This window comes from Heloderma suspectum, chromosome 10 (genome assembly GCF_057233095.1).
Source record: "Heloderma suspectum isolate Gila_16-S chromosome 10, 16-S_ref, whole genome shotgun sequence".
In the NCBI taxonomy this organism is placed as follows: domain Eukaryota; kingdom Metazoa; phylum Chordata; class Lepidosauria; order Squamata; family Helodermatidae; genus Heloderma; species Heloderma suspectum.
Genome location: NC_139467.1, coordinates 13,409,471 through 13,427,834, shown reverse-complemented (window position 1 = coordinate 13,427,834; position 18,364 = coordinate 13,409,471). Strand labels below are relative to the sequence as shown.

General features: G+C 46.7%; 1 protein-coding gene across 4 annotated transcripts in view; it reads right to left on the bottom strand.

Moving 5' to 3' along the window:
- Positions 1–11,821, bottom strand: part of PHLDB3 (pleckstrin homology like domain family B member 3) — a 45,776-nt gene extending 33,955 nt beyond the window's left edge. The window contains exon 1 of one of the 4 annotated variants that reach the window (XM_084815186.1): positions 11,686–11,821. The gene's annotated coding sequence lies outside the window, so the exon portion shown is untranslated. Of the gene's footprint in view, positions 1–11,300; positions 11,570–11,685 lie in introns of those variants that run through there. The other 3 variants (XM_084815189.1, XM_084815187.1, XM_084815188.1) reach the window with 3 other exon arrangements.
- Positions 11,822–18,364: the final 6,543 nt, after the last annotated feature.

The window sequence follows — 18,364 nt, the reverse complement described above, 5'->3', positions numbered from 1 at the left end:
TTGCCAATTTCATTTTTTATATTTCTATACCTCCCCATAGCCAAAGCTCTCTGAGCGGTTCACAAAAATGAAAAACCATTAAAAATACATTATCCAAAGTACAAAACCATTTACATAAAACACATATCAACAGACAGCACATTCACAGACAACATATATCTAAACACAATTGTTGCTCTTTGCTGTTCCTATTAGTTTTTTCCCTGCTGCTGAATCATGAACAGTGTTCTGCTGTTTGTTTTTATCTTACTTTTGGTTGATTTTTACTTGTTTTGCTTTAAAGTTCAAGGGTTAAGTGTAGCACAAAGCCCTGAATTTGTAAACAGAAGGCTAATATGGTTATACTATAATGTGTTTTAAAGTTGTTATCAACCTTGTAGCTATTTCTGGATTCCAAAAGTGAGGTACAAAGGTGGGGTACAAAAATTCACCGAGGTTAAGGCTAGAAATGGCTACTAGTCATGATGGCTATATAGTACCTCCACTACCAGAGGCAACTTGCCTCTCAGTATCAGTTGTTGGTGAACACAAGTGGGTGGGTGCTATTTATTTTATTTATATTCTTGTGCCACCCTATAACTGCACATCTGAACATTTGAAAAACACCACAGTAATGCTAAGTATTATTTTCCTCATGTCACACGAAGTTAGACGGCCGGCCCTGTTGATAGCGACTCATTATTGTAAGCTGGCACCAGGCCCTCGGGGGCTTTAAATACCTAAATCAGCATCTCACATTGTGTTAATCTGTGGTACTCCCTACTGTTATTTTAGGTTTTTTTTTTTTTTAAGATAGACATGCGAGGAACTGGTTCTGTCATTCTTAGAGTCTAGTCTCCTGAGCAGAAACGCCCTTTGAACATTGAAACAACTCAGCAAAAAAAAACCCAGAAACAAAACACAGACCTGCCAATTAGACTAATAAATGCAGAACGAATCCCTCCGGCTCTGGGGCGTGAGCTGGAGCCGGGAGCTACAAAGGGATGGGTGGTACAGAAAAGCCACCCTCAGTGTATGAGACCTGCCAAAGCCGGCTTCCCTCGGTTGGTTTGAGCAACCCCACTCTCCCTGCCTGTCGGTTTTCTTCCCTACGTACACAGAGAGCGAGGTGGGGAGTGGGAGGGATGGGACATCCTGAGGATCTTAATAGGTCTGAATCTGGAATTTTCCATCACATTGAAAGCCAAGGACATCACTTGCCCCTCAGTTCGCTGTTGCCTTTTCACCACCTGAGGTAAAAAGGCTATGGGGCCAGTTTATATACATTACCTCCAGTGGCATGGGAGCGAACATGGGGTTGGTAGTGGCAACCGCATCATTTGAGGTAACGTGTAATCTGGTCCTTCGCCTTTTCTCCTCAAGTGGCAAAGAGGCAACAGCTTGCCTAGGGGCAAGGGGGTGTCTTTACTCATCCCTGGGATGGCCGTTGCTCCCACACAACCAGTGGTAATTTTAGACCCTAAACTTAACGTGCAATCCTATGCATGTTTAGCCATAAAAAAGTCCTACAGCTCCCAGCATTCCCCAGCCAGCATGATTGGCTGAGGAATGCTGGGAGTTGTAGGGCATTTTTCTGTCAAAACGTACATAGGATTGCGCCCTTAATGGTCTTATGCCTCCCACCCCTTTAGACGGCCATGCGTATTACTTCACCTGTGAAGAACAGAATTTACATCCCTCTTCTCCTCACCCCCTTGGCCATTCCATGGTTTAACACTGCTTCTAAATCCCTGAGAGGTTAGAACAGACAAACGTTTAAACTGTTTGTCTACCCTGATTAAAAAAGGAAAAGAAAGAAAGACTCTGAAGATGTGCGGTTTTTCGCATTTTAAATTCGCTTCAGTCATGGCACCATCATGACTCCGGGAATAAAATGGAGTTTGCTTCTCCTGCCCTGATGCTAAACACATTCACTTTTGTTGTAAAAGAGGATAATCTATAATCTATGTTAAAAGTACAATCTCCGCGCCGGCTATGAGTGGGAGGGGAGCATGGTTTACGGACTCCGAGGTTGGAGCCCTTTCTCTGAACTTGGAACCAGTAAACTGAACAATCCTATGTCAATCCAGACACTGTCCAGGGGCCATAGGATTGCTCCCTTAATCTATTTTAAATTGTTTTGTAAACTGCCTTGAGTGCCTTTTTTGGGGGGGGTGGAAAGGCCGGGTATAAAACATATAAATAAATAAACAAATAAACAAATAAAGCATTAGTAAACTACATACATCTCCAGCTGGCCCCTGACTATAAAATATTTTTAAACATAAGAAGGAAGGATGCTTCAGCTACCAGTGTCACCCCAGTGGGTCCCAGCACACCCATGCTGGCCCAGGATCTGATGCTAGGCCTGTCTGCTACTGCCCCAATCCCCTGACACGCTCTGAGTGGTCAGTTGGTGGGCCCCTGGCAGCCCTAGCTGCACCACTGAACACCACTCCAGGTAATGTGTATATCTTCCCCTGACTTGCTTACGATCAATGGCACAGTACATACTACCCTGGTGACAGGCCTGGTTTGGCAACTGAGGCAGAAAATCCAAACAGCACCTCCTCACCCCCTCTAAGTAACACAGAGCAGTCCAGTGGGTAGTTCTCTTGCGCAACTCCTGGTGAAACAGACAGGGTGTCTTTCTAGTGGCGCCTTTCTAGTTCTTGAACCAAGGGTAGGCAACCTGGTGCCCTCCAGATGTGTTGGACTACAAACTCCCATCCGCCCCAGCCAGCATGGCCAATGATAAGGGATTACGGGAGCTGTCACTGCTGGGATTATGGGAGCGGCTGCCTTTCCGCCAGCAGGCAAGCGCGTTTTTATTCAAGCAGGCCTGTGGCATGTAAGCTGGCCTCTTACTGAAATGAGTTCTGTTGGGTTGGGTGCTGTTCTTATTTCTTTTACTGTTGTGTTTTAAAATTGTGTTTTAATCTATTTGCTTTTATGATTGTTTTAACCAAGTTTTTACTTTAAGTTTGGTTTTATTATCCTTGGCCACCATTTGGTTGCTGGAAAGGCAGGGTATAAACTGAACCAACCCAACCCAAACCAAGCAAGCAAGAGTTCAAAACATCTGTGGGGCACCAGGTTGCCTTCACGCGCCTTAAACAACCGTCGTCAGCCTAATCCTGATAGACAAGAGGCTCCTTCACACTGAGTTTTATCCTGAGACTGAGATGGTGCCTTCACGGAAGTTTGCAGGCTCTTTACATGACACCATGACCCTCCTGCACTAAATGCCCTTTGTTCCGTTTTTAAATAGATTGCAGATAATGAGCTATCAAATTACCCCATTGTGTTCTGCTTCAGTTTCCTCCCTGAAAAGAGTAAAAGTGGCAAGAAGAGGAGCGAGATCAATTAAAGATGATGGAAGACTCAGATCTGGGGAGAAAGGAGGGAGGGCGGAGGGCGGCACCTGAAAAAGGGAGTCGTTATTGTGATCCTGCATTTAAAATGGAAGCAGAAAGCTCTGTTTTAAATGCAGGATTTTAGGCTGGTGTAGCGATGCCCAAGGTCTCTTTAAATGTCTGGTAAGTTCCTTCACTTCAGCAGCTCTCTATGCTTGTCCCTTGTTATCTCCCCCTGGCTTGTTTCTCCCCACTTGAGATGTTTTCACAGTGGACAGAAATAACAGCAAGGTCGAAGTTTTCCATAGAACTGGGTAAGATGCCAACAAAGGGACGGGGAAGAGCCAAGAGGTCTGTGGAGGCAGAAGTAGGGTTGTGAATAGCCACAGCAAGTACGGTATGGGGGTTTTACACACACCTTCCAAAACGCTTTACATTTTAATCCAGGACACCACAGTTGCTCCAGCTCACAAAAGAAGGATTTTGCCACTCTGAAGATCTCTCTGTACTCCTTCCAGCTAGTGCAGGAGGGGGATCTCACTCTCACTTTCTCACACCTCTAGCCCAGAAGGGAAATACTTATATAGCCATGGTTGCAGATGGAGGTCCAGTTAACTGCTTCTGACAGCATGCATTAAAAGTGCACGAAGGTGGGACATGACAATCAATCTACCTTCCTGCATGGCCCTCACCTCAACTGAATGAAGAATCGGATTCTTGCACCATCCAAACCATAGGAATCTCATTCACGCGTTCAGACAAATGGTGCATGAAAGGCTTAAAAAGTGTTTGCTATTAGAATAATAGAATCATATGGCTGGAAGGGGCCTACAAGACCATCAAGTCCAACCCCCCGCTCCATGCAGGAAGCCTGATTCCCAGGAAGCCTCCCATCCAAGTACTAACCAGGGCTGACCCTGCTTAGCTTCCGAGATCAGACAAGAGCGGGCACATCCAGCCCTTTCATGTGCAAATATGTCCATAATCTGTTCTGGAATGTCATTTTGCAGTGTAGGTGTACCTGAGAAGAAATAGCATCTGACCCTGGGAGAAAAGAAAGATGGCATCTCACTAGTACAGGTCATTGGATCAGAAACAACCAGCAATATATCTTGGGCACAAAACTAAAATAGGGGGCCATGATCTAGGACCTAGGGCTGGAGGAAGATACCTATTTCCCATTCTTTCAGAGATGTCTTATTGGGGGGAATGGGTGTTGTTGTCCTCCTCATATAGTTTGGCAAGGTGGATACCTCAAAGCCAATAAAGTACCTGGGTATTTCAAGAGATAAGGGCTTTTCGCTTTCTTCAGTGGGACAGAGAGTGGAAGATCTCAAACTGAATTAAAACTAGAGGCACTAGAATAAGACCTGTACTCCTAACCCAAAACTGGCCTGGAGCATTGTGGCAAATGCAATGCATGTTACACCTAGCAGTGCGGTGAAGTGGTCATCTGATTGCTCCATCTCATGGCCAGATTGACATCCATGGCCCTGTGGGGAAGAAGAACGCATGAGGGAGACAGGAGCAGGCAAAGGGAACATCAGGCCCTGCTCCAGTTGCACTGCCCCTCCTTTGGGTGATGAGAGGGGGGAGCAGGGCCATCCCACCAGCCCTGCTGACAGTCTACATAATGTTTTCCCCCTCTTCCCTCCCCATCGCCTTTTCCTTGTGTGTCGTGTCTTTTTTAGGTTGTAAGCCTGAGGGCAGGGAGTCTTCTTTGTCCACTGATTATAAGCTGCTCCAGGAGCTTTTTTTGTCTGAGGAGCGGGATAAAACTACTATAAATAAATAAAACCTGACTTAGTCATGCTTGGAGTAGACCTATTGAAATCAATGGAACTTATGTTAGTCATGACTGAAGTCCATTGATTTCAATAAGTCTATTCCAGCCTCCCAAACTTGGTGCCCTCTAGATGTTTGGACTACAACTCCCAGCATTCCTGACCATTGGCCATGCTGGCTGGGGCTCATGGGAGTTGAAGTCCAAAACAACTGTAGGGCACCTTATCAGAGAAAGTTAGTCTACTGAAAGTATGACGTAGTCTGGATCTAACCCATTGTTTGCTGACGTATATAATTTTACCCTATTCTACAGCTGGTTCCCAAGGCCAATTATGGGTCCTATCAGCCCTCCAATAGAAAATAGGTGGAACAGTAGTATATACATGCGAGGAACTAAATCTCCACACGTGAGTCCATAGAAATATCACAAGTTGCTTTTACACACACACACACACACACACACACACCAGCTTCTTTTACACTGTAAGAAAGGTACATCATTTTATGTAAGCTCTCCTGTCAGCTCTCTCACTCGGTACCTCGCCCAGTAGAAGGTGGGGCCCGCATTATTAAGTCTTGTTTTTCCAGAGGGAGGAAATGGAAGAAAACAGAGAGAAAGAAGATGAGACTTGGCAGATACCACATTAAAAAGGCAGAATCCGGGAGTTCTTGTTCCCAGCTAGGATGGCCAAAATAGAAAAAAAGAAGAAAAGGAACTGCATCACTGAGGGAGAGCGAGAGGACAAAAGGAGACACAGGTTTGCATAACATTTGCACATGCTAACTTATACATCTAGATGCAAAATTAGAAATTATTACTAGAATCTAAATAGAAATAAAATACGCCTAGGAAGTTGTGACCAGCTGATTGTGTGCCTGCTCAGTGGGCTGCCCGGGTGCTAAGTTGTTGATGGGCAACTTCCAGAACCCTGCTACTCTCCCTTCTCTTGGTTCCTTATCTTTAAACTGGACTTGGACTGGACAGCCCTTCAAATAGAGGACTGTTCTCCTACAGCCCTTCAGATAGAGGAGCGTTCCCTGTAAAGTAGGAGACATGGCCACCCTATTCCCAGTGGCTGCCATGCTCTAAACCCAAAGACCTGTACTCCCTTCTTTGAGTTAGAGCTAGAAAATGCTGTCACCCTCCAGCAGTCAGTTTGGCTACAGACGGGGCCACTCACCCACACTAACCCCTGCCTTGTTACACGACCACAACACATGATTGCAAAACAATATCCAGAGCAGCTGAGTTAGGGCATCTCTACACCAGCCTAAAATCCTGCATTTAAAATGGGGCTTTCTGCTTCCGTTTTAAATGCAGGATCACCACTGACGCCCTTCGCATGCGCTTCCTTCTCCGCCCCCCTTCTCCCCAGATCTGCGTCTTCCATTATCTTTCATTGATCTCGCTCCTCTTCTTCCCGCTTTAACTCTTTTGACAGAGGAAACTGAAGCGGAACACAACGGGGCAATTTGATAGCTCATTATCTGCGATCTATTTAAAAACGGAACAAGGAACATTTAGTGGAGGATCACGGCGTCATGTAAAGAGCCCGCAAACTTCCATGAAGGAGCAATCTCAATTGCAGGATAAAAGCTTCGTGTGATGAAGCCCTTAGTCTTTTGAGAATCAAGCCCAGATCTCTCTTGCCACAGAAGCTTCTCCGCTTCACAGATCAGAAAAGAAGGGGGATCAAATGCTTCGGACCATTGTCAATGATTCAGTTACCTCCCCCACCTTCAAATTTCCTCTTTAGCTATCCAGGCCACAAATACACAGGGCACCACATAGGAAGAAGGGGGATATTGCTCTCATCTAGTGTGGTTTTGTATCTTGTTTGGTATCAACATATAATTAAATTATGGAATTAATTTACTGTCACCTGATGCGGTGATAGCTACCATCTGAGACTTCTTTAAAAGTAGATTAGATAAATTCATGCAGGAGAAACCTGTTAATGGCTACTTGTCAATGGCTAATAGCTTCTGGAACTCCCTCCCTAGGCAGGTAGGTATGGCCCCTACTTTGCCAATTTTTAAACGGGCCTTGGAGACCTTTTGTTTCAAAGCTTGTTTTAATTAATATTTTAGCACTCTTTAAACTGCTGGTATTTTACAATGCAAACCTATGCATGTCTACTCAGAAGTAAGTCACATTGAGTTCAGTGGGCCCTACTTCCAGATAACTGTGTTTGCAGCCTTAGGTCCAAGGTCTCCGCAGGGGAATGAGCAAGGAGGGGCCCCAAACGCAACAGGGCCAGCTTACCACAAGTTGAAGTAAGTGGGGTAATTCACATTATTATCTAAAGAGACCCTGCCACACCCTAAGACCATGAAATCCAGAGTCTAAAATGACCCAACCGTACCATGGTATTTTAAATTCTTTTAAAATGTATTTTATTGACTTTTTATGTACACAGCCTTGTGAACCTTTTATTTATATTTATTTATTCATTCATTCATTCATTCATTTAACATTCGTCTACCCCACCCCAAAAGGAGCACAGGGCAGATTAAAATATTAATAAAATAAGTAGCAGTAAAAAACAACAATCACAATACAACAATTTAAAATGCAACCATAATAATCTAGCCTAAAGAAACCCAAAACCAATGGGTCAGGAGCCAAATGCATTTGTACATTTTTTTAAAAAAAATTAAGGTCTTCAACTTAGAAAAATATTCATGGTGGGGGCTAGGTTGTAAGTGAGTGGCCCGGTTTGCATGTTGTCCGAACCTGGCCTTGGACACAAACAACTTGCTTATTTATCCACATATTCTTTTGATTGCATTTGTCCTCCTCCCTCTGTTTCCTAAGCTGAGAAAGGGCACAACAGCTCTAAGGATGTAACCATACTGTCAGACCCGGTTGGGTCAGACCACATGTGATTATAACTCAAGAGCCCAATTTGTATCATAGTTTGAAAGCACATGATATAGCCGCTCTGTGGATGCTAAGCAGATCTCAGCCTGGTTAGTATCTGGATGGGAGTCTGCCCTGGGATGCCATGTATGGTGCCTTGAGTACCATGATGGAAAAAAGCAGATATAAATGTACTGAATATTAAATATGTAAATAATTGGCCAAATCATTGAGGGAGCAATCCTCTGGCCGCTAGACAGTGGCTATATGGCCATAGGATATCTGGTTTTCCGGGAATCAACAGCGGAGCCCGTGCTCCGAGGTCGGTTCCCGGAGAAGTGACCTCCCCCCACTTCCATGCTGCCTCTGAGGCAGTGCAGAACAGCCCTGTCCTCCGCGTTTGCAAGAGGAGCGCGGAGCGGCTGAAAAGGGGCGTTCGGGGATGGGGAGGGTGGAAATGCCTGTACGATGTGTCGTACAGCAGCCTCCTCCCCTGCTCAGCCCTCCTAGATAGCCGTGATCAGTTGTCTAGCCCAAACTGCAGGGCAGGAGAAGCGCAGAGGGAAAGATCCCCTCCATGTTTCTCCTGCCCTGCATTGGATAGGCTGTTGCCTCCGAGTTCAGAGGCGGCCGCCTGAGTGAATAGGATTGTGCCTTTTCTCTTTCTAAACATGCATAGGATTGTGTCTTTAATGTCTGCAGATTAAGCCGCTACTGAAAGTACAGGACCAGGATCAAACAATGTGAGGGGGAAATTTTTCAAGTGCTTTATTTATCCACTGGAAAAATGTCAATTTCATAAGTTCCTTAGTAACAGTGAATGGATGCCAGTTGCAAATACAATATTAGGCAAGCTTGGCAGTTTCAAAGTTGTAATTAATGTTTTTCTGGTGATTATCCCTTGCAAATATGTGAGAGAATACATATACATCATTGAAATACATATATGTCTCAGAGTGAAATTGAACTAATAAGTAGTGACAGAGAAACCGAAGGTGTCCCAACAACCTCAGTGGAAGACAGCTGAATTCTGTTGAAATAAATCAGTAGTTGTCAGCGTGTCATGCACAGTTCCCTAGGTTGCTAAAATTAGTGTGTCAACAGTTTTCAGTACCTTTGTTTCCCCCGCCCCAAATTTAAGCAATGCAAGGGAAGTACATGCTATTATCTTTAATTTTTTACAAGTATTCTAATAAAAATTCTACATAATATAACATTTAAATCACATTAAGTGTGCTTTCATGTTTTTCCTCAAATATTTGAGGTCAATACTTGAGATGTATTGGGTCCTATGTGAAGCAAGATCCTATGTGAAGATCTCAAAATATAGAAAGGTTAATATTAAAAAGAAAGAAAGAAGAAATCCCAGCTATTACATGGCTCCCCCACACACAATTAATCCAGGGTGTATCCCAAAGCAGATCTTTAGAACTTGTTAGCAATTTTCCCCATTTCCCGCCACTGAAATCTGAAATGGCACCCCTAGAGTTTTCTTGTATTTGGAGGAAGGAAACTCACCATTACATCTCACAATTTATTCTGCCAATCCAGCCAAGCATTAATAAGGCTATGTGTTTTGTTTTGTCCCTCTTTCCCCTGCCACCCTCGCCATCCAGGGCTGTCACTACATGAAAGAGCTCTTGATCTTGGTGGATTAATCATAGGGCTTGTATTAATGGATTCTTCAATCATTACATCTACATGCATTTGCATATAAATTAAAATAAATGTTCTGAATGTAAAAGTTTTTCTTTGTTTTTAGGTGAAGCAAACATATGTTGCAGTACACAAAAATCAGAAGAGGTATTCTCTCTGTGTGAGAGAGAAGGAGGAATACCTCTTCTAAAATAGCACCTGCCTCCCAGGAGTTTGTAAATATTAAAAGGCACCTCAGAGGTTATCTAGTCCAACCCTCTGCTGATGCAGAAAGTCAGCTGCTACACTATCCCTGATGAAGGGGAGTCTACCTCCTTCCGAGGAGGTCTATTCCATTCTCGAACAGCTTATACCACTAGGAAGCTCTTCCTAGAAGAGATTTCTACTAAACTCTGGTCACGTTCACTGAAAATAGTTAGCATCCGTTGCTAAATCTGCTGCCCAATTAAATCAAGGGCACCTTTTAGATCGTTGGATGTAATAGTTTAAGCAACTAAACATTCCAGGCCTAGACTCCCCCCCCCGCCCCCCTGCCACCGCCTCACTTTTGTTCTCCGTCAATATGGTGTCATGGGCGCTGTGTTTTGATTGTGGGAGATGCAGGTTCAAATCCCCTGTCACCTTGGGCAAGTCCCCCTCTCTCAGCTTAATTAACCTCACAGGCTCCTCTTTTAGGCCTCCCTCAGATTAAATCAGCCATCTTTACTCTTTGTTAACCCTTTTAGTCCCAGATTAACAGGCTGTTGAGAGGATGAACTAAGGATGTGTTTTTTATCCACCCCAGGGCTTTAGGACAGGGCTGGAAAGAAATCTCGTAAGAGGCTGTCAACAGGATGTTCAGTGAAAGAGAGGTCCCCGCCATCACACCTAGTGTCCAGTTTTGATCATTGTAGCATGCTATAAATGAACCCTGGAAGAAACTATTTTGCTTAGCTATTTTCCAACGGAGTTGAGCAAGAGAGAGAGAGAGAATGCAGCACAGACTACGGCTACAGTGACCTAGCTGGTACAGCCAAGCTGGGAAGATTCAATCCTGGCTCAGCTCCAACCCTGTTTCCTTGTAGTGCAACACCAGCAACCATTGCTCCCTGTTCCTGCCTCATCTTTTTCCCTTTCAAACTACCCCTTTCTCCCACACCACTTCATACATGCACACAGTAGATCCTAAGGTTTTCAGGAAATGCAAAACTGTTCAGGAAAGTCCCATACTTTCAAACAACCGCTTTACAATCCACATTCATACCCTTCCTGAGCACCATAGAACCAGCACACTTCACCCCCACACCCACCCTGTATGTTGTTTCCAGACTACGCAGTGATGCACAACCCAGCATTTACTCGCCTTTGCTCATGGAAAGTTTTGCTTCTATGGAAATGTTGGCTTCCCACCATCCATTTCAGTGTGTGTTCATTTTTCATTTAAAGTCCTCCTACAGCCATCATTTTAAATTCTCGGGGAAATACCCATACATCCTGCCCCTCTCCTCCACCCCGTCCCACCCCATGAAGAAGACTGTAGGGCAGCAGGCAGAATTCCCCCAATATGGAGACACCTTGCTCAGAGGAACAGCCACTGTTAGCATGTTGCCCCCCTTCCGCCTCTCCCTGGGGATGGAACCCAGGAAAACCCCATAAACTTTCCCCCGATCTCTGACACTCACTTTCCAACGTGCCTTGTCCCTCCTGGCACTGTGGTCCAAAAGGAGACCCCCCAATTCCTTTGGGGCTGGCCTGGTGCAGGGCAGGGAGGTGGCTCTGGGGTAGGGTCTTAAATCAATCCCAGTGGAAGAGAAGGCATAAACCCAAGCTCAATCTGAGGGTGCACCAGTCCAAGCAGACGCTCTCCTCTCCTTTGGGATCCCAGCTTGGGGATGATGGATGCCTTTCCCAGGTTGTCCTTGTGTCCTTCCTTGTTTCCTGTGTGTCCCTCCCTCGCTCCTCCCCCATCCTGGGCCACTTGCTGCCCATGTCACCACCAGCAGCTTCTTTCACCACCACCTTGGCTATTTTGAGTCGTACCCTCAGTGGCAGACAGCTGCCACTCACCTGGTGGAGGATCTTTCCTGAAGTTCTCCGGCTACTGGAGTGGAGCCCCCTCTCCCCCTCTTGCACCGTGCCGCTTGGCTTCTCTCACTGCCTGGGCTCGCCGCGTCAGCCTGCAGCAGCTCCCTCCTGCCTTCCTGGTGTTCAAACAAGTTTTACAACCCTGATAGCTTTGGAAAAACAAAACCTGTGACATCAGAGCCTGAAGGGGGGAAACCGGCATGAAGGGAACCGGTGCTGGCCAGCCCTGAACTCCCTGAAATAGTGAAACCAGGAACATTCTACCTAATGACATCCTCACTCGCTAGAGAGAGCACATTTGTTCACTGCTGTCCTTTCGCTCTACCGGTTGAGAGCTGTAGCTGACTGCTTTTAAAAAATGATAATAATGGCAGGGCTCCTTTAACGACTGCTTGGCACACAGGCAGAAATTCCACAGGCGAGGTTTATGGCAGGGAGAGGATCTAGCTCAGCAGCGGAGGGCGTGTTTTGTGCGCACAAGGGTCCAAGTTCAAATGCTGACATCGTCAGGTCAAGGACCTGAAGATAGCGGTGCTCAGAAACTAAGAGGGCATTGGCCCCGGAGATCTCCGCTTGCCTCTGACAGCCTAGCACTGGGGAAGAGGAACCAATGGTCTGCCTTTGTGGAAGGCAGTTTCATAACTAAGGGAGCTGATCATCTCAACCCTGCCCTTGCCTCTCCCACTGCGGTTCAATTTCCTAATGAGAGAAATGCCAATCATGCCAGGCTGAAGGTGGCTTTAGAGCCACGCCCTCTAATTTAGAAACCTGCCCTCTTGTCTCTGACATAGCCGGCAGTGTTACACAGTGATGTGGGGAAGGCGCTCTGTGTATGCTCAGAGACACCTCCTTAGCCATAATGTCTTCTTGAGCATCACACCGTCCCATGTCCAGTAAAAGTGACCAGAGAACTTCTGTAATTAATAATAATAATAATAATAATAATAATAATAAGATTCTGAGGTTCTACCTCAGGATTGCAAACAGACCAGAAAGACCCAGTCTGGCTTTCTTTTCTGTCTTTCACAGTAACTTGATCTGATCTGCAGAAGTGAGCAGGATATGCCTTTCAGGGTATGGTCAGAAGAACTGGCCATCTGTTCGGGTCTATAGATCCAGTGGCTGTTAGAGGCACAGGAGCAGGGGCTGGAAAAAGAAGGTTGACATTCTATCCTAACAAGTGCTGCTGTCTCAAAATATACCTTGCTCCCCTTTAAAACAACAAGAGCCAGCGTGGTGCAGTGGTGAGAGCATTGGACTGGGAATCGGGAGATCCAGGTTCTAGTCCCCACTCGGCTATGAAGCTCACGGGGTGACTTTGGGCCAGTCACTGACTCTCAGCGCAACCTACCTCACAGGGGTGTTGTTGTGAGGATAAAATGGAGAGGAGAAGATAATGTAAGCCACCCTGGGTTCCTTGCAAGAGGGGAAAATGTGGGATATAAATGCAATAAATAAATAAATAAATAACAACAACAACAAACACTTTAAGAGTCCAATCCTCTCCTCAAACCTGGGAAGAGTACCCAAGAGTTCATTTTGTTTCTCTGTTGCTTCTTTCTCTGACTCTTTGCAGGTGGCATAAAGATCAGCCACGCCCACCCCCATAAACATTATCCTTTATGCTAATCCTGAAGTTATTCCCCAAGTGTTGATCCTTAGGCAGCCAAAACAGCACCATCCTTGTAGAAGAGTATGAGCACGCCCCAATCTGAATTGACCCATCTCTCCCCTACCCCTTGGTGGGTGCTTTTTGCAAAAGATAAAGACATCAAGAGATCAAGTCACGGATCTCCCTCGTCACATTTAGTTTGGTCCTGAAAATGCCACATTAAATGGCATTAAATGCTTTATGCTTTAATGTAAAAAGCAAAGAGACAACTGAAAAACAAATGTCAGAACTGTGTGTTAGACTGGATCACGTCAGGCTACAGTGTGTGTGTTTGAATGCTCACCCATGCAGACAGAGAAAATCCTTGTATGCAGAAAACCAGCACACTGCTAGCCTTCACCCTGATTCTGTGTGGAGGGAGTTTTGCTTGCGAGGGAACATTCAAATATGCAACCCTCTGCACCCTGCAGGAAACGCAGAACCACTTCATTCCATTGATAATATATATCAGTGACCAAAAGTGACTCCGGTTGCCTATTGGCTAATTCTCAGAACTGGAGGAAACGTAGCTGTTAAACCTCAAAGCCATAAATGCCTGACAGTTTCCTGAAGTGGGCTTCACCGCCTGTCTTTCTTTCATTCTGTAACTCCCTTCTGCCCAAAGCTAAATAGACTGAAATAATATTTGTTCTTAGATTTGGCACCAGGGAAAGATCTAGGGATGTACGAAAGTGACATACCTGTTCGCGGATTATGTTTATGGTGGGGGGGAGTTGTTCCGTCCCTCCCCCCGGAATCCTCGCCAGAGGGGAGGCGCTCTGTTCCTCCCCCTGGAATCCTTGAACGGCCGGCTGTGCTCCGCGGCAGCTCCGCGGAGCAGCGGGCCAGGCCCAGCCCCAGCCAGGCTCTGGGTAAAACAAAACAAAACAAAAAAAACCCGTGTACACAAATGGCGGCGGCTACGGCCGCCGCCATTTGCGTTCCTTCTTTTTGGCCGTCTTAATCTACGTAAATATTTACGTAGACTATGATGGCGAAAATAAAGGGGAACGCAAATAGCGTAGCGGGCGCTATTTGCGTCCCTTTTTCATTCACTGTTTTAGCCTACATAAATATTTACGTAGGCTAAAACGGCGAATCAAAAGGGGACGCAAATAGCGCCCGCTACGCTATTTGTGTTCCCCTTTATTTTCGCTGTCATAGTCTACATAAATATTTACGTAGATTAAGACGGTAAAAAGAAGGTTTTTTTTTAAACCCACCCAACCATGATAGGCTACGTAAAGATTTACGTAGCCTATCACGTCTTTTTTTTACACAAGCCTGGAAATGGCGGCAGCGGCAGCCGGTTGGAAGATCCGCCACAGGTAGATCTCGTCCCAGGGGGGATCCGTGGGGGGCGGGGGGGCAGGCTGTTCCGCCACAGAGTTCAGGGGGCTGAATGCACTGGCATTTGGCCTCACCGAGATCCGTGGTGGAATTCTCTGACATCCCTAGAAAGATCATGGCTGACATGGTGGGGGGGAGGGGGAGGAAGAGAGCAGAAAGGATTGTCCCTGTGTGTCAAAAGAAGAAGGCGCTTTGAGGATTAGGTCCCTCCACTGAAATGCACAGATCTCATGTGCTGATCAAGCTTTCCACCCGACGCCCATGCAGCGTGCCTCAGTTTTCCACATTCTATAAATGGGATCGTGCGTGGGTGCTTACGGATGGAAGCTTTACATGCAGATGCTCCGAGGTTCAGTCCCTGACATCTATATATTTAGGACACAATCCCATGCATGCTTTAGACAGGAAAAAGTCCCACAACTCCCAGCCTTCCCCAGCCATTTACACTCACGGGGTGCAATCCTCTGTAGGTTTAGACAGAAAAAAAGTCCCACAACTCTCAGCCTTTCCCAGCCAGCATGGCTGGCTGGGAAAGGCTGGTAGTTGTGGGACTTTTTTCTGTCTAAACCTACAGAGGATTGCACCCCGAGAGTGTAAATTTTAGATGGATCAGGTAGCAGATGACTGGGAAAAGTGCCAGTTCTAAGTTGTTGAGGGCCCTTGGGCAAGTCGCCCTCTACCTTCTCCCTGCCATTATCACCAGCTGCCATCACTCCTCCTCCTCTTTCTCACCATTGCTACCATTTGTTTCCTAGACAGGCAGTGAACAAGTCGGCAGTGGGCCAGTGGCGTCTCCTTCTCCTCCTTCTCACCACCACGGTTGTCTGGGCCAGGGCGAGAGGCAGGTGAATAAGCAGGTTGCACTGATGAAGAGGAGAAGCAACTCCAAGGGGCATTTGTCAGTGGGCCCCTGGTGGGGCGTGGCTCTCGGCAGGTGCCCAACCATGCCTACTCTTGACGCCAGCCCTGGTGGGAACGACCTCTGCCAGAGAGTGGCTGCCAGTCAGAGTAGACAATATTGGGTTAGATGAACACAGAGTCTAACCTAATGTAAAGCACCTTCTGATATGCTATACAGACTCATTGGGAAAATATCAGAATGCTCTCCTTCAATCCTTTCATGTTTAATTATCTTCGCTCCCTCAGTATGGGCTACAGCTAAATCATAAAATTGAAATCGGATCCCGAGTGCTAAGCCCAGGCGAGCCCGCCTCATTTCGCTCTGTTTTGGTGTTGTCTTTTGCTGGACAGAAGAAAATGTCCGCACAGACGGATGTTCTGATGTTGCAGACGGATGCCCTGTGGGACACAGATAAAGAGAGAGAGTGCGCACCCCACCCCGTCTGCCTCCAACCCAGAAATAATGCCTGAACAACAGTCACTCCCCCGCCCCCCGTCACAACAATGCATTGTGCTGCTCCAGAATCATTCTGGCTGGGTTTGCAGATATAGAAATCCATGTTGTGGAGGTGGAATATTGCTCTCCAACAAATCAGAGATAATGGAACTGTCACTGCATCCCTGAATAGCTCTATGTCAGTGGCTCCTTGCAAACTGTGATCCCAGTTAGCCCGCAGGTGTGAACACGCTTCTCAGGAGCCATAGCTTTCCTCTTTCATAATGCTAGGATTTGGAGTCAGCCAATGAAACTGATGGTGTCCGTGCTCAGAAGGACAGGCCACACACACACACAGTATCCTCCTCCTCCTCTTCCTCTTCCTCCTCTCTTCTTCTTCCCCTTCTTCCCTCCCCTTCCCCCCCTCCCCCTTCCCCTTCTTCTTCCAACACAGAATTAACTTATGGAATTCACTGCCACAGGATATTGGTAATGGCCAATAGCTAAGGTCAAGGGTGTAGAACCTCAGGCCCAAATCTGGCCCTCTGGGGGTCCCCAGATAGACACACCCTCTTTCCCTGGCCCGGCCCCTTTTCCACAAGCACCTATCATTTAGTGGTTTCCGGGCTTTGGTGCAGTTTTTTCTCCATTCTAAAAAAGTTGAAGTGCCTCTTCTAAGGCTTAGCTTCTGTCAGTAACAGCTTGAAAAGAAAAGATGCTGGTATTTGGGGGGGATTTCGGCTCTGCCCCTTTTGCATTTGGCTCCACCCTCTGTTGCCTTCAGCCCGGCCCACTACTGAGATGTGGCCCCTGAAAGTTTCTCTGAAATGGAATTTGGCCCTTGGAATGAAAGAGGTTCTGCACCTTTGGCTTAGGTGGTTTTCAAAAGTGCTGAGACAAAGTCATAGAAGATAGTTCTGTTAGCAGTTCTTAAGCCAAAATGGAGGTTTCAGGTTCAGAAGCGGTGTACCTCAAAACACCGACAGACAAGGGGGGAAGCTCATTGGCTTCCTGAAAGCATCTGGTTGGCCACTGTGAAATGCAGAACACTGGACCCTTGGTCTGATCCAGCAGCGTGCTTCTTACAGTGCCCGCTGGCCACTAGATCCCACCTTTGCTCTGCCTCCAAGTGCCAAATTCTGTCTGCCTCTGCCAATGATCTGTCAAATCCCTCATAGAATCAAAGAATAGTAGGGCTGGAAGGGGCCTACAAGACGATCGAGTCCACCCCCCTGCTCAATGCAGGAATCCAAGTCAGAGCATCCCTGACAGATGGTTGTCCAGCCTCATCTTGAATGCCTCCAGTGTGGGAGAGCCCACCGCCTCCCTAGGGAATTGGTTCCATTGTCGTATTGCTCGAACAGTCAGGAAGGTGACCATGTCACCTTGGAATTCATAATAGAGAGGGCTGTGAAAGCTGAGCTCGGTTGAACGTGTACCTTGGACTTTAGGAAAGTCTACAGATTCTGCCCTGGTTCCGCCTGCCATGGTTCTGCCCGCCTCTTGGAGGAGGAATTCTTTTGGAAAACAAAAGTTAGCCATGCCTACACACATCTGTATCAAAAGACACATCCAGCCAGTTTTAAAGTGCCATGGATTAGTGTCAGCAGTGAATGGAGATCCAGAGGTGAGTTTCTTCATTCATATTAGGTAGATAAGGGTGCAATTCTATGGCTGCCAGTCAGTGGCTAGATGGCCATAGGATTCATCGGTTCCTGGGGAACTGCCCCCTGCCCCCTCCTGCGCCGCTTTGTAGGCAGTGCAGATCGGCCCCATGCCCAGAAGAGCAGCATGGAGTGGGGAAAATGGGGTGTTCCTGGGGGTGGGGCGGGGCGGGGAGGTCTGAAGTGCCAGGTCCTGTGGCTAGACAGCCGAAATCAGCTGTCTAGCTGCGAAAGCAGGGCAGTGGGAGTGGGGAGATCTGCTCCTCACCACTCCTCCCACCCTGCACTGGATAGGCGGTTGCCCCCGGGTTTGGAGGCGACAATCAATCATGGTAGGATTGCTCCCTCCGTGAATATAAGAACATGCGGAGAGCCAGGCTGAATCAGAGCAAAGGCCTATCAAGTCCTTCATTCTGTTACAGTGGCCAACCAGCTGCCTGCCGGAAACCCACAAGTAGGACGTGAGTGTGGCTTTCTAAGAATTATACATAAACTTCAACAAAAGCAGACCAAACTATCCATATAAGCATCCATTCGCAAGTGTTGAAAGCGTTGTTAGGTCCTCAGTCCATTGTGTTATAGGAGGTGAACATTTATCCTTCCAATGTTGTAATATCAGTAGGGATGTACGAAATTGGCCTTACCTGGCTCCGCCGGGTT